General features: G+C 41.6%; 1 long non-coding RNA gene across 1 annotated transcript; it reads left to right on the forward strand.

The window, feature by feature from the left end:
- Positions 1 to 1,657: 1,657 nt before the first annotated feature.
- On the forward strand, positions 1,658 to 5,763 carry LOC119841263. The gene is made up of 3 exons (XR_005288475.2): positions 1,658 to 2,029; positions 2,834 to 3,117; positions 3,559 to 5,763. It is a non-coding gene; the product is annotated as an uncharacterized LOC119841263 (long non-coding RNA).
- Positions 5,764 to 11,810: the final 6,047 nt, after the last annotated feature.

The raw sequence follows: 11,810 nt of genomic DNA on the forward strand, positions 1-11,810 counted from the left end.
TGTAGCTGCTTTCTTCAGCTATGCTCTCCTTAGAATTCTTTCCAGTAGCTCACTCGTCCTCCCGCCACTCTCCTCACTGACTCCTGGCTGACTGACTGCTGGCAGCTGACCTTTTTATACTCGCTATCTTTTCCTTCCCTATATACTGCACATGTGTGCACATGCTCAGTACTGTTGTTTATGATTACTTCATCTGACCTTTAGAAAAATTGTGTTCAGTATGATCAGGTTGCGACCAGCCAGCTGGTCGGCTAGCTGACTTTTTCCTCACCCCTTACAACACATGCTCATCGTTAAGGATTATTTCATTCAACACATGCTCACTTGCATTGTTTTGCCTCAGAGCCATGATTACTTCATCTGAGATTATTAGCTCATGCTCCAAATCTATTTACTTTGTGGATATATATAATTTTATACAGTTTTACTACTGGACATGCTCAGTCCAGATAACATTCAGCTCTGGTCATGCAATCTACTTTTATGGCCTAAAATCTCCTGGTTTGACTTCAGTAGCTTCCTGGAGATAGAGCAAGGGGGAGGAATGGAAGGAGGTCAGGGAGGGGTTGATCACTGAGGCCTGCAGACCTCTTGGCGTACCCACAGGGATCCCTGTTTGAGAAAGGCTGATCTACAGCATCTAATGGTAACTGACCTGCAGCTTATAGTTGATGAAGTGATTTCTGTTTATTCCAGAGGGAAGCCAGAGACACACAAAATGGAGGTAAGAAAGACAAAATGGAGTTTGAAATTTCTTCTGTATCAAATGAAGGCACCTAACTTGGGAGGTAGGAACCTATTACAAACTCTGTTTTACAGAAGGTGAAATTGAGTCACAGAAATGGCAGGTGGCTTATCCAAGATGACACAGGAAATCTATGACAGATCAAGGATTAAGACCCATATCATGTATTTCTGATTTTCATAAAGATTCCTTCTCTTTTCACAATAATGTGGGAGGATGAGAGATGGGAAGATGATGTGGGAAGGCCTGAGGGAGAAAAACTAATTTTGGAAGTTTTTTACACAAAAGTTAGAGATATTGAGTGGCATTTCAGTCATTTGTTTGCAGATTCTGGTCCATATGTTCAAGTTGTCCATCACTTCACTGTTTCTAGCTAGGGAAGACAAAAAGTAACAGAGAATATTGTAACAAAATGATATGGCTCTTTTAATATTCTTGTATGGTAGAGATCCTTGGTAGTGAAAAAACACACATACATAGCTAGACAGGTTTTCCATAACTCTTGCAGTGGCATTTAAAATTCTCTAATAATTTCAGTGGAGTATCTCCATAAAACATATTGTAGAAATCTGTGAGTTCAGTGGAAGTAACCTCAATCCATTAACATTATTGAGCCAAAACTGTTCCACAGTAGCAGTGTTGATAACTGCTTTTAAAATTTAAAACACCTTTTCCTTTTTATAAATTAGCAAAGTATCTGAATACAATTTTAAAAAAATACAGAAGTCATGCACATTTCTTGTAGTAAATACACATCACCAGATTGTACCCTCTTGAAGGAGGTTTCTGCCTTCAAATCCCACTCTTCCCATGCAAAAGAGCCTCAATCACCATTGCAACAGTGGCCTCCCATTGCCTGGAACTCATGGAGGCTTCTTCAGAGATCCATGTGGGAGAGGAGAGGAGAGGAGAGGAGAGGAAGGGCTATGTAGCATGGCAGTGTGGTTCCCTGCCACCCCAGAGAGGGACAAGCCCCTCCAAATACCAGAGTGGGCAGAGCCAGCAAATCCCATGCTTGCCCCCCAGAGGTCAAGGTGCAGGACAGGAAGTATAAAAGCCTGGCCTCAGAGCTTACTCAGAAACTAGCTGCTAGAGAAGCCAGATGCCTCTGGCCTAGCTCCTGGTTGGGAGACCCTAGTGACCTATGGCAGACCGGAGGACTGGCCTGATCTGCTGACACCTGATGCTGACCAGAGCCCGGAGGAGTTGCCCTGCCTGCCCCTTGCTAGTTATGCAAAGGACCCCATGGTGCTCGACGCCCCTGAGCACACCATCTGGACCCAGGTACCTCTGGGGCAGAGGGGGTTCAGAAGTAGCCTGGGGGTAGCTGACCCTAGTCTGGCTGCAGCACTGCCAGAGCCTATGTCAGTGTGTTGCAGCCTGGATCCCTACTGACTCAGCAGCGGGCTTTCTGCCACTGCTAGGGCCCTGGGCTGGGATGCAGAGGAGTGGGTGGACCTGTGTCCCCCCCTACCACCCAACTTGTGGGTGGCAATCTCCCCCTATCCCAGGCCCCTCTGAGCTGAGAGCCTGTGCTGGTTATTTACCTGTCTTTGTTTAGCCCCTGCCTGAGGGCGTGAGCCACTGACTCTCTGTTGTCCTGCCCTGACCTGGGGCCTGGGCCTGCTAATTATATAACTGTTTGCTCAGCCCCTGCCTGAGGGCCTGAGCCATTGACTGTCTGTTGCCCGCCGACCACGGGCCGGGCACAAATAACTGTCTGTGTTTGCCTCTACTGCTGCCGTGGCAAGAGACTCCCGCAGCCAGTCTAATTCCCCATCAACAACTGAAAGGAAGTAGCAAAGCTGTGTGCTTTCCTGCCACCCTGGAGAGGGATGAGCCCCAGCCAAACCCATCTACAGGCTGGGAGATGAACATTATCCTTACCTGCGCCAGAAACTGTACTATTGTTCCTCTAAGCCCCTTCCAATGTGTTCCTTGAGGCAGATGCCAGTTGTGGAGGATGTGTCAGTGTGACTCTGTTTGAGCTATGCAGATACAGAGTATCTCTCCACGGATGGTTCTGGCCATCCGTATCTCCAGTGTCAGTGAAGTTTAAGTTTAGTCCTTGTGGTCTGTTTTATGTAGGTGGAAAGAGAGACAAATGCTGCCATCCCAAACCGTGACAGCTCTGTATTGGAATAAACTAAATTTGCTCTCATTCATCCACCCTACTATGGGTTGATTCTTCCAAGTATTGGATTTCCAACAAGGATCATCTGTCTTCCTTGGACGATTGGAGGCGTCTTTGCAGACAAGCTTGATTTTCTGACAGGTTGGGCCAACCTGCCATTCATATGTGTGTGTGTCTCATACATCTCTGTTCCCTTGGACCTGCTGGATCCTGAGAGGTATCTTCCATAGATTCCATGGTGAGGACCTGGTGTCAATTTGAAACTTTTAGCTTTGTAGAATTCTGCCTTCACAAAGGTTTGTTTTCATGTGTATAGCTGGTATTGTTGGGCCATTGGCATCCATATCCTGATGCTTTGGCTTATATTGATATTATTCATTTGTGAAAGAGACCAATTTTTATTCCCTTAATATATATTTTTGGTGTTATTGGAGGGTAAATATCATATACCTAAATCACAACTACATATCAAATTCAGCTTATTCAAAATTTGTATTGGCAATTTATATTGGTGGCCTACTCAGCCCTTGCACAGAGCAAGTGTTCCTGATGCCTTTTTAAGATCTTTACTAACAACTCTGAAGAGTTAATAGATTAAACAAGTTTTTACTGTAATAAATCTTAAAAATAATATTGGACTTTAAATATAACTACTTATTATTTTTCTACATTTATTCAGATGAGGAGGGAGATCTGGAGTGGCAAAAAAGACTGATTAAAGGAAAATCTGGTTCAATGTCTTTCATATGAAATTTCCATTCAGTTTCTCTTCTTTCTCATGTTGATAGCACCAACAGTTTCTTCCTCAGATGCTCGTGAGTAAGGGATCCTATACCCCTTAAGTTTGCCCAATTTATTCTGAGCTGAAGAACAAGAATCAAACAGAGATGACTTGGAAAAAACTCCAGATTGAATGAAAAAGTGACACTCATCCATGGGGCCTGATCTTGCATAGTTTGAACACCCTACACTCCCATTGATTTCAATAGGAATAATGTAGGATTGACTCCCATAAGAAAATTTGGATAGAAAATCTGAGGGAAAACCTTTGTCACCTGGATATTTAATCTGTTTTAAATTAATTAAACCAATTCTACATTTATATTGCAAAAGTAACATCTGCTATGATTTCAATTGCAGAAAGTAAATATTTCTGCAGCTGAAGAAAGTTTCAGTAATAGAGATGATTGAAACATTCACATGTGTACTACATATTAGAAATATTAATCTCAACATAAGAGAAACTGATGTCAAGAGAAGTTAATTCTTGGAATTTTATTAGCACAGCCTGAAAGAGTCAAAACTTATTTAAGATGATATTTATATAACAGGTCCCACTGAAATCAATGGGAGTTCTGAGATTAATACTGAAGTAAAGCAGGGTCAGGCCCTAAAGGTCCATGCTTTCAGTGTCATGATACATGTCAAGAGCTTTAATCACTCTTGCTTGGCGAATAAATCTTATCTGATTCACAGATTTTATGAAAGCATTAAGCAAAGTTGGGGAAAACAGGTAGCACAAATCTTTGCTTCTAAACGACCTGTGAAAAATCATTTTATGAAATAAAGTGGATTTTTCTAATGCAGCTTTTTGAGGCTGGTGAAATAATGAGTCATTTTATCTGGAAACTAGACTTGTTGATATTTATTTTTTAGCAGTCATTCACATCTATTTCTTGGTAATGCCTTATTAGCAAGATAGTTATCTTAAAGACTTTTTTATTTTGAGACTTGGCTTTACTATACATCAGTGGAAGCAATCTTTGCAACTTTGGTCACATAATAGTTGTTCATCTACTTTAAGGTCTGATTCCTGGTACGGTGTGCCCTATGGCTATTCTTGAAAGGTATGTCAATGCCTAAAAATGTAGATGAGCACCTAGTAGGATTTACATCAGCTCCTATGCTGGTTAGACACCTAACTTGCATTCATTGAGACAAAGGGGGAAAAAAGTGAGAATGAGTCTATAGCTTCGTGTTTAGAGCACTCACCTGCTTTACTTAATATTTATTTATTTATACACAGTACAACAGATTCAACAGGAGAGACTGAAAGAGCCCTACCCTAGAATATTTGTTACCCAGGTAGTTAGGACACTCTCCTTGCAGGGGTGAGCCCCAAGTTTAAATCCTTGTTCCACATCATGCAGTGAGGTGACCTGAACCTAGAGGTTTCACGGGCTAATTGTATGTTCTATCCAGTCATCTGAAACATATAAGAAGGGCATCTCTTCCAGCTGTTAGGCACACTCTGAGTATATCTACCTGATGGGTGCCCCATAGGCAAGATAGGCAGGGATGCCTAGTTTGAGGATCCCATTGGGGCTTCAGTGTGTGTTAGTCTTCCAGGTGCCTCGAGTGAGGAGGCTGCACACATTTTGCTGGCAGATTTTTAGGTGCCATGGGGACTTTAATGGCAGAAATTTAGGACTTTAGGTAGAGTTAGGCAGCAGCTGAGTGGGGTTTTGGGGGATATCAATGATACTATGGTCTTTTTGAGGCAGTATCCTTAGGGGCCTAACTCACTTAGGTACTTTTGAAAATCCCACTAAGCCAACTACATATTAAGTCCCTAAATACCTGTAAAATATAGCCCTTGTTTTCTTCCCCTTTTGCATTCATGGAACTCTTCTTTGTTCACTGAAATGTTCTTTAGAATATTTATGTTGTGTTTTTTGTCTCTGATCCCAACACCAGCTGGTTAGAAAATTGACCAGGTGCACTCTCTACCATCTCCTCTCTAACACTTATTAAACAAGTGAGAAAATATAATTGGGACATTCTCTGTTTCTCACTTCATAAGGTTATACATCTTCTGGAATAGTAATGAGTGCATTTTAATATGGTTGTTTTATCAGACCAATAAAATAATGTAAAAAACCCCAGACATTTGTGATGGTGAGATTTCTTCTACTTGTGATTTCTTTTCACTTATTAGATTAGTGGAATTTTTTTTCTTTAACATGCTGAAGGAATGGAACTAAAGTACACTACATGATATGAGAAGGAAATATTTTTCCTTCTCTATTAAACACAGTGATTTTGGGGGTGTTGGTGTTGTGCTATACAAAGCACATGGGATCTTTTATAGGAGTGAAGGCAAATATGCCATATTTATTGAAGATACAACAGTTAACATATGCTTTTCAGTCATACACATCATGCACACAGTCCTGCCTGTTGATGTTTTTTACAGTTACCAGTCTGTTATAGCTTGAGTCAATCTAATGGCCAGCAGATTGACCACGAGTTAGGATGTGGGTTCTGTCAGTCGCGATCCGATGCTCCAAGGTTTTGCAGGACTGAACCCAGAGTTCCATGGCAAAACATCCCATCTTTATAGTTGTAAATTCCCATTTGAGTCCATGCATTTTGCAATGTCATCCTGTAATCATTAGTCCTTAAGTGGTGTTAATCTTGGGGTTTTCTGCTGTTATCATTTGATGAAAGAAAAGGAGGACTTGTGGCACCTTAGAGACTAACATTTATTTGAGCATAAGCTTTCGTGAGCTACAGCTCACTTCATCAGATGCATCTGATGAAGTGAGCTGTAGCTCACGAAAGCTTATGCTCAAATAAATTTGTTAGTCTCTAAGGTGCCACAAGTCCTCCTTTTCTTTTTGCGGATACAGACTCTGAAACCTATCATTTGATGGTTATTGTCCGGCTTCCCATCTTTATCTCCTATTTGTTGTCTCGCCTTCGGGAGTGCTTGCCTCACCTCTGAGGTCGTCATTGCTGCTAACATGTTTAGCATCGGATACAATGGATGTTTTCTGATTGTCTCCTGGTGTTTCCAAGTCTCTTACTTTTTCTTGATCATCTGGACATTTGTGATGGCTTTCACACCTTATCTTTTCCTGATGCATGCATTCCTCATTCCCACAAACAATCTGTCACAGAGAAGACAGCAGTATTTTATATTCAGCAGAATATATTGTAAATTAAACTTCACTAAATCTTATGGTCAAAAGTTTAGTTGACGTTGTGGCTCAGGTCTTTATCATTCCTTTAATCTAATTAACATAGACACAATACAAGATCCTGTCTCTTACTCACTAAACCTTAAAACAAAGAAAATTATATTTAACTAGAGTACCTAATTTGTAATATGTATAGGAAACCATGATAGACATTATAACTTATCCTAAAACAAAAGGGTGACCATAATCATTCATAAGGATTGTTCTGGTCTGTCCCTGCCTTATGCATTCCTACCAGTGTCCCAGAGGGTCATTCCTTTCTGCTATTCAAAAAGGATAGCTGGTAAAATGAAATCAAGACATACATTAGTACCTCTATTCTATAGTACAGTTATAAAATCCTGTCCCTACATTGGGAGCTGGCTCAATTCTCCACTTCTTACTCAGTCACACATACCATTGAGACAAATCCTATAGCCTTTATTTAGGCAGAGCATCCATTAAATTCTGTAGGAGCTTTGCTTGACTGCAGGGCTTGTGTAAAATACATAAACACCAACACTTTAGGGTTGAAGGTGCAGTTTTGGCTGATATTTTTGATGCTTTATTCTCTTTTACTGTTTGTTTTCTGCTATATTTGTGGTTATGATCATAGAAGGTCAGAATTTGCAACAGCTTCTTAATTAGGTATAAAACTGGACCAGAATATTTTTCTAATGTTCAGCTAATTTCATGCTGTCTCAAAATCAGTTAAAATCACGGAAATTACAGATTAGGATGTATGTGGTGGCTCTCAACATCTGTCAGGGAAAAGAAATGAAGAAAAGATCATTTTTATTTTTTTAACTATCTTGTTTCATAGAAAAATATAAATCACTTTTAGATTTTAGAAAAATATTATCAAAATACATTGCAAAATCATAACAATTGACCCAGGTAAGTACTCAGCCAATCTCTTACTGTACATATAGAATGTCAATCATGCTATCTGACTGTAGTGCTGAGTGATTTTAAGGGCCAAATTTTAAAAAGTACTCAGCAATTACAATCAGGGCCATATTGCTCAGTTCCCATTTAGGCACTTGTATGAAGTGCTGAGATTTTTCTAAAGCACTCAGCACCCAGCAGCTCCTACTGAAATCCCAGCACTTCAGCTCTGCTCCTTGACCAACTCTAACATCATCTTTGGTTTCTTACATAAGGTCTTGAGCAACAGATCATACAGTGAAACTTACTTATGGTGCCCAGAGACAGAATGTCTTATGCCCTTTCAGAGGGACTGAACAATGAAATATGGAGTTTCTGTCACACTCTGTGTGCATGCCGGGATCTACCTATGTTGGTTCAGTTGCAGGATTGGGCCCTATTTTCATATAAATAAAGGTTGATTATATAGATATTTTCCCTTATCTCTTTACTGTGTCTTCCCACTTAATCCCATAATTACAGTGCAGCAAGCACAAGGATACTGGTCTCTTTTTCTGAAAGGAGATTCTTGTCAATATTTTTAGGCATTCCAAGGGTATATAGTCAGTTTGGTTACTTAAATATTTTCCTTTCTTTCTCTCTCTACGAGTTTTACTCTAAAAGCTCCAGAATGACCAAACATATAAATATTTTCTGTTTGTAGCATTGGAACCCAGAAATCCTTTGGTAACATCTTCCATTTTGAAATACCTCTGAATCCGGATATTGATATATGATCTCTGTGTTTTTGGATTTAATCTAAAAGTTGTAATGTACTCTGACTTGTATGGCAATTTTCAGAAAATTGAGTGATAGTCAGAGGTCTACGCAGTTTCGACCTGTACGGAAATAACGTGAATATCCTGGCCTATGCAGATGATCGGGTCCTGATGGCAGACAACCCTGAGAGTCTCCAACAAATGCTCAACATCACCAACTGGATGGGACTCCATTTCAATGCCAGGAAGTGTGCATTCCTGCATATCGATGGCAGTAAAATAGACTTGGTCCAGGCGACACCGTTTCAGATCCAGGGTGAACCCATGATATTCCTCGAGGATGGGCAAGCAACATCTTGGCATGCCCACAGATTTCTGTATCCAGATACCTGAGGATACCATCACAAAGATCCTATGAAACGTGGCCAGGATGGATTTCTCCCTACTGGCACCATAGCAGAAGATCAATGCCTTGAACACCTTCCTGATCCCCCATATTTAATTTGTCCTGAGGGGATATGCTGTGGTGAAGGTACATCTTAACAAGGTGGACAAGACCATCGTGCACCTAGTAAAGAAGTGGATATTTCTTCCCCAGAGGGACAGCAATGACCTGGTGTACATCTTGCACAGACAGGGCGGCACCAGCGTCCCTCGAATGGGTGATCTGCGTGATGTTGCTGTGATCACTTATGCCTTTCACCTTCTGACATGCCTAGATGTCACAGTGAGGTACATTGCAGAGAGTGCTATGCAGGATGTTATCAGGTAGCTCTAGAACCCCCTCCAAGATGTCACCCCTACCTGAGCAGCTCACTGGAAGGCAAATTTGGAGAAGATGGGGGAGACTTTGCTTTGCTCTGGACTCATGCTTGCAATGCTACATGACGACTGGAGAAGCATATCAGTTGCCACTGGATGTGCTGCGAGGAATGTCAGGAGCTGGGAGTCCTGGTGCCATAAGTGAAGAATACAGAGCACACAATAATCACTCCAAGAACTAGAACCATGCTGGAAAGGACCCTGAAGGATGCCATCTGCTGGCAGTATGTGGAAAATCTGAAACAGAAGCCGGACCAGGGCAAGGCCTTTGAGGTGACCTGCAAGTGGGACACCAGCAACTACTTCCTCCCTGTGGGCAGCTTCACCCGATTTGCCAACTGGAAGTGCATCCACAGAGCCTGGCTCAACTACTGAATGGAACAGTCTGTTGATGATGCAGGAAGTATGGCTATGCTAACAAGACAGTACCCCACGTCTTGTGTAGCTGAAAGCCCCATTCGACAGCCTGGCAGCTGCGACAATGCCATTCAAGATTGTCTAATCAGAGTCATTCCACCACCTGTGGGGAAGGTGGCCCTGAACTCCTCCATCCTCGGAACAGATAGCCAACTGCGACTGGACATCGTCATCACCAACAAGAACCAAAAGAAGATCATCATGGTGGATATCACAGTTCCTTTCGAGAGAACAAGTGTTCCCTCTCATTGTTCCCATATGTGTGGAATGAATTTTGTTATGTGCACCAATATGGAGGTGATGTGTGACAGGGAGGGGAGAGGCTCCTCTTTGTGATGCAGCAGATCCACGGCTGGGCCGTGGGATAGGTGCCCCTCCCCTGGCCACAGCAGGTCTGGGTTGGGGCTGGGTTTAGGCCAGGGGAGAGGTGTCCCTCCCCAGGCAGTGGCAGATCCAAGGCTGGGTTGCGGCCGGGGGAGAGGTGTCCTGGCCACGGCAAGTCCAGGCCTGGACTGGGTTCAGGCTGGTGGAGGGGTGCCCCTCCCCTGGCCTCAGCAGGTCCTGGCTGGGCAGGTTTCCTGAGCACCTGCACGACATTCAGTAGGGACAGGAACTTCAGACAGGGAACTTAAAACAGGACCCCAGCTTTCCATGACACCTGAGTTCAAAAGGTGGAGAAATTAGCCCGTCTGGCTGACACCTTGAGAGTTAGGGGTTACTAGGGTCAAACTCATTCTCTGATCATTCGATCAGAGGCGTATGGGACCCCAGCAATGAGTGAGTGTTGTGGGAATGCGGAATTGGTCAGCACTACAGTTAGCTGAGGCAGCAACTCATGGTGTCGGATGACATCTGGTAGTCGAGGGACATCACCGGACATCGGCAATACCAGGAGAGATGAGCTCGAGTACCAATGAGAACCGTAGTCAGGAAAGTAATTGAAATACTTCCCTGGTGGATTGTATTTTCTAGGGGACAACCTATCCTAAACTCTCAATTACTGAGGGACAATCTTCACTCTTTGATATATTTGCTTTCCACAACCAACTCTCTGTGTAACTTTTCATGCGTGATGTACCCGAATATTTCTATGCCAATACCTAAATTGTATAATTACATTTATTAATCTTTCTTGGGTTGTTGTTGATTATGTATTGTATCACTTTTAAACCAACCTTTGTACTTTTGGATAATTTAAGCACTATACCCAGGTGTAAAGACAGTCTTTCATTAACCTCTGTATTATATAATTTTAACACTAGCTTTAATATTTTTTTTAGGTTTTAGGAGAATTCTGATTGTGTCATTCAGTGACCGTTTATACAGTAATCTGAATAGATTTTAGATAATGAGCCATACTCAAGGGAAAGTTTTCTTTTTTGACTTTATCTGTGATGGCCTATAATTTGTTCTAACTATGTTCCAGTCTCCATTGTATGCTAAGAATGAAATGATGTACACTGTTCACAGGTTTGTTGTTTTTTCTAGGTTGAGATTATATAATATAACAAGATCTAGTGGAAAATAATAAATTAGACTTGTAAAAGTAACTGGTGAGAAACCAGTGCCATCAGTTATTGATAGTTCTTTAAAAAAATGGAGCACAGGCACTCTTGTAAAGCAAAGCTGCTGTACTGTTCTGTAATGAAGACTCAAGGCAATAGCTTAATATGTGAGGAGGATGTGCTAGAATATTCACTTTATAGAACTAGCCCATTTACATGTGATCTGTTAATTATCTGCATTTGATCTTTTGGTGAACTATAATTGGATATAGATGAAATGTCAAAGAAAGAACACAGAGAAGTGGAAAGTGGAAATTAAGACCTGATTAGAGGAGACTACTTCAGCCAATGACTCTGATCTAACTGCCTCTCACACTACCAAGGGCTGCCTTACAGTTGTATAAATTAATACAGGTGCATGTGTAAGTTTTTTTTCATCAATAACATTTGTATTCCTAACTCTCTTTTCCAAAAAGAGAGTTAAAGTCGTTAATTTCAAGATATTTTTGATATTCTTCCCCACACACAAACACACCCTACCCTCTGTGTTTAGCAATATTTTACAATAAATGGGGTATT

Source organism: Dermochelys coriacea, chromosome 12, assembly GCF_009764565.3.
Source record: "Dermochelys coriacea isolate rDerCor1 chromosome 12, rDerCor1.pri.v4, whole genome shotgun sequence".
NCBI classification, from domain to species: Eukaryota; Metazoa; Chordata; order Testudines; family Dermochelyidae; genus Dermochelys; species Dermochelys coriacea.